The sequence below is a fragment of the Epinephelus lanceolatus genome, chromosome 21 (assembly GCF_041903045.1).
Source record: "Epinephelus lanceolatus isolate andai-2023 chromosome 21, ASM4190304v1, whole genome shotgun sequence".
Taxonomy (NCBI): domain Eukaryota; kingdom Metazoa; phylum Chordata; class Actinopteri; order Perciformes; family Serranidae; genus Epinephelus; species Epinephelus lanceolatus.
The window spans coordinates 5,425,184-5,429,600 of NC_135754.1; the positions used below are offsets into that span (position 1 = coordinate 5,425,184).

General features: G+C 42.7%; 4 non-coding genes across 4 annotated transcripts; all 4 read right to left on the reverse strand.

Annotated features, from left to right (window-relative positions):
* Nucleotides 1–269: 269 nt before the first annotated feature.
* On the reverse strand, nucleotides 270–342 carry trnak-uuu (transfer RNA lysine (anticodon UUU)). Its single transcript has one exon. It is a non-coding gene; the product is annotated as a tRNA-Lys (tRNA).
* Nucleotides 343–1,350: 1,008 nt separating this feature from the next.
* trnak-uuu (transfer RNA lysine (anticodon UUU)) lies at nucleotides 1,351–1,423 on the reverse strand. The gene has a single exon. It is a non-coding gene; the product is annotated as a tRNA-Lys (tRNA).
* Nucleotides 1,424–2,441: 1,018 nt separating this feature from the next.
* Nucleotides 2,442–2,514, reverse strand: trnak-uuu (transfer RNA lysine (anticodon UUU)). The gene has a single exon. It is a non-coding gene; the product is annotated as a tRNA-Lys (tRNA).
* Nucleotides 2,515–4,092: 1,578 nt separating this feature from the next.
* trnak-uuu (transfer RNA lysine (anticodon UUU)) lies at nucleotides 4,093–4,165 on the reverse strand. The gene has a single exon. It is a non-coding gene; the product is annotated as a tRNA-Lys (tRNA).
* Nucleotides 4,166–4,417: the final 252 nt, after the last annotated feature.

The following is a 4,417-nucleotide window of genomic DNA, read 5'->3' on the forward strand; positions in this document are numbered from 1 at the left end:
CTGACTGAGATAAGGGATGAGATTAAATAGATCCTGGAACTTAGCCTGGTCTGGAGCAGGCTAGCTCCACAGAATAAATCTCCATGGTAATTTATGTCATAACATATCCCGCTGTCCACTATCCCGCTTTTGTGCAACCGGATCACGGATAAGTTGAGCTAGAATAACCAAGATATCCCGGTTTAATCTCTTATCCTAGTTGTGTTCAATAGGCCCCTGGACCCTAATGAGAGAAATATTTGTGGGAAGAAATGAAAGTGTCAAACTGATGCCTGAACAGGGACTTGAACCCTGGACCCTCAGATTAAAAGTCTGATGCTCTACCGTCTGAGCTACCCAGGCTCTGAGGGGATAATGTTTTTCAAAAAAAAAAACAAAACATCTACAAAGATCAGATTGATCATTTGTGCAAGACATCATGTCTTCCTGGGGAATACATCTGAAGAGCAGAGAAAGGATTTTATATTGACTTTGAAGACCTCTATGTGTTGGTGATATTAGTTTCACACTTGAAAGAGTTGGAAAAAATCCACCTTGACCAGTTGGAGTGCAATGCATACTATACCTCTAAAAAACATCGAATAATCAGCAATTGTCTGTGAACCTCTGTCAGATATGAAGCCAATTAATAGGCACAATCATTTCTACAATTAACTTGTGTCAGGCTGGTTCTGCAGATCGCAGCTGCACCAAATTGTTGAGATAAACAATAATGTACAACTCTTGCACACATGGGGAATAGTTGCCAAGTTTTCATATACACAGTCTTGCTCTTTGCTATGACTCTCAACTGTGCCACTTCACAGGAAGCAGTAGGAAGAATGTGTCCAATGCCAGATTTTACATGAATATGGCATATTACATTCCACAAGTGTGGTTCCTGTCAACAGAGAATGCTGAGCTCTCTTCCCGAAACCCAGGATTGAAGTGGGGTCCTTTAGATCTTCAGTCTTACGCTCACCCAACTGAACTATTTCTGCCCCGAGTGTGGACAGTGAGTGCTGTTACACTGCATTTCATCAGCCACCTAGGTACTACCCTCATAAAGGTGCAACTGTTCCAGCAAGTCACCAATACAGTTTGAATGGCTGGAAGAAACCAAAGCTGCCAGAAAAGTGCCAAAGCATCCATTCCATTTGTCAAGCATCTGATGATTGCAAAGAGGCTTTTGCACACTCAGTATGCATGGACATCACATGTAAAGCTGTACAATTCTTCTTTGATGGGCTAATGGAATGTACTAATGTTCTACTACTGGTCAAGTGTTGGGTTTGAAGTCCCACAGCATTATTGTAAGCTGGACCCTATTGAGAGAAATACTTGTGGGAAGAAATGAAAGTGTCGAGCCAATGCCTGAACAGGGACTTGAACCCTGGACCCTCAGATTAAAAGTCTGATGCTCTACCGTCTGAGCTACCCAGGCTCTGAGAGGATAATGATTTTCAAAAAAAAAAAAAAAAAAATCTACAAAGATCAGATTGTGATCATTTGTGCAAGACATCATGTCTTCCTGGGGAATACATCTGAAGAGCAGAGAAAGGATTTCATATTGACTTTGAAGACCTCTATGTGTTGGTGATATTAGTTTCACACTTGAAAGAGTTGGAAAAAACCCACCTTGACCAGTTGGAGCGCAATGCTTACTATACCTCTGAAGAACATTGAATAATCAGCAATTGTCTGTGAACCTCTGTCAGAAATGAAGCCAGCGAATAGGCAAAATCATTTCTACAATTAACTTGTGTCAGGGTGGTTCTGAGTTTTGCAAGTCGCAGCTGCGCCAAATTGTTGAGATAAACAATGATGTACAACTCTCGCACACAAAGGGAATAGTTGCCAAGTTTTCATGTACACAGTCTTGCTGTTTGCTATGACTCTCAATTGTGCCACTTCACAGGAAGCAGTAGGAAGAATGTGTCCAATGCCAGATTTTACATGAATATGGCATATTACATTCCACAAGTGTGGTTCCTATCAACAGAGAATACTGAGCTCTCTTCCCGAAACCCAGGATTGAAGTGGGGGCCTTTAGATCTTCAGTCTTACGCTCTCCCAACTGAACTATTTCTGCCCCGAGTGTGGACAGTGAGTGCTGTTACACTGCATTTCATCAGCCACCTAGGTACTACCCTCATAAAGGTGCAACTGTTCCAGCAAGTCACCAATACAGTTTGAATGGCTGGAAGAAACCAAAGCTGCCAGAAAAGTGCCAAAGCATCCATTCCATTTGTCAAGCATCTGATGATTACAAAGAGGCTTTTGCACACTCAGTATGCATGGACATCACATGTAAAGCTGTACAATTCTTCTTTGATGGGCTAATGGAATGTACTAATGTTCTACTACTGGTCAAGTGTTGGGTTTGAAGTCCCACAGCATTATTGCAAGCTGGACCCTATTGAGAGAAATACTTGTGGGAAGAAATGAAAGTGTCAAACCAACGCCTGAACAGGGACTTGAATCCTGGACCCTCAGATTAAAAGTCTGATGCTCTACCGTCTGAGCTACCCAGGCTCTGAGGGGATAATTTTTTTCTCAAAAAAAAAAAAGAAAGAAAAGAAAACATCTACAAAGATCAGATTGTGATCATTTGTGCAAGACATCATGTTTTCCTGGGGAATACATCTGAAGAGCAGAGAAAGGATTTCATATTGACTTTGAAGACCTCTATGTGTTGGTATATTAGTTTCACACTTGAAAGTTGGAGTGCAATGCTTACTATACCTCTGAAGAACATCGAATAATCAGCAATTGTCTGTGAACCTCTGTCAGAAATGAAGCCAGTGAATAGGCAAAATCATTTCTACAATTAACTTGTGTCAGGCTGGTTCTGAGTTTTGCAAATCGCAGCTGCGCCAAATTGTTGAGATAAACAATGATGTACAACTCTTGCACACAAGGGAAATAGTTGCCAAGTTTTCATGTACACAGTCTTGCTGTTTGCTATGACTCTCGATTGTGCCACTTCACAGGAAGCAGTAGGAAGAATGTGTCCAATGCCAGATTTTACATGAATATGGCATATTACATTCCACAAGTGTGGTTCCTGTCAACAGAGAATACTGAGCTCTCTTCCCGAAACCCAGGATTGAAGTGGGGGCCTTTAGATCTTCAGTCTTACACTCACCCAACTGAACTATTTCTGCCCCGAGTGTGGACAGTGAGTGCTGTTACACTGCATTTCATCAGCCACCTAGGTACTACCCTCATAAAGGTGCAACTGTTCCAGCAAGTCACCAATACAGTTTGAATGGCTGGAAGAAACCAAAGCTGCCAGAAAAGTGCCAAAGCATCCATTCCATTTGTCAAGCATCTGATGATTGCAAAGAGGCTTTTGCACACTCAATTTGCATGGACATCACATGTAAAGCTGTACAGTTCTTCTTCGATGGGCTAATGGAATGTACTAATAGGCTCGTTCGAGATGAACTGCGCCTCGTCTGAAAAGTAGACGAGAGCAGGCGGCCACAGCGGGGGACGGTGACAAAAAGCTGCAGTGAAGTCGGACAGTTTCCAGCAGCCTTCAGTCCGTCCAGGAAGTCACAGTCACACTTACATCCTGTCTGGAATGATGTCAGTTCATTAAAAAAGTGATCAGACCCATATATCAGTTTGTTTTCACCATCAGTCACACAACATGTTTTCTGTTCACAGAATCAACCTTCAGATCAGACAAATACAATCTTAATCTCTAGAATTCAACAAAAATGAGTAGTTTATCTAAAACGTCATCTTGCTGAGTCGACATCTGAACCAATCAGCTGTTAGATCAGGTGAGAGCCAGGCGGTGCAGTCGGTGGAGCAACTGCAGCGCCTGGCTCTAAAAACTGCGGCCCCCTCGCTCATGCGGCTTTATCGCCGTCCACTTTTGTAATACGTCAGAGCAAGTTGGGATGAAGTCAGACACAAAACTGACCGGCATGCATTGTGCGCCGATCGCCAGTGATCGAATCTGCGCTGGCCTGGCTCATCTCGAACGAACCTAATGTTCTACTACTGGTCAAGTGTTGGGTTTGAAGTCCCACAGCATTATTGCAAGCTGGACCCTATTGAGAAAAATACTTGTGGGAAGAAATGAAAGTATCGAGCCAATGCCTGAACAGGGACTTGAAGCCTGGACCCTCAGATTAAAAGTCTGATGCTCTACCGTCTGAGCTACCCAGGCTCTGAGGGGATGATGTTTTTCTCAAAAAAAAAAAAAAGGAAACATCTACAAAGATCAGATTGTTAACATTGCGTAAGACATCATGTCTTACTAGGGAACACATCTGAAGAGCAAAGAAAGGATTTCATATTGACTTTGAAGACCTCTATGTGTTGGTTATATTACTTTCACACACACTGCCAGAAAGTTTCTCGTGTGCATGAGAAAGTACTTCCTGTGGTGCATGCCTTGGCTCAGCTGAACGCGCACCAT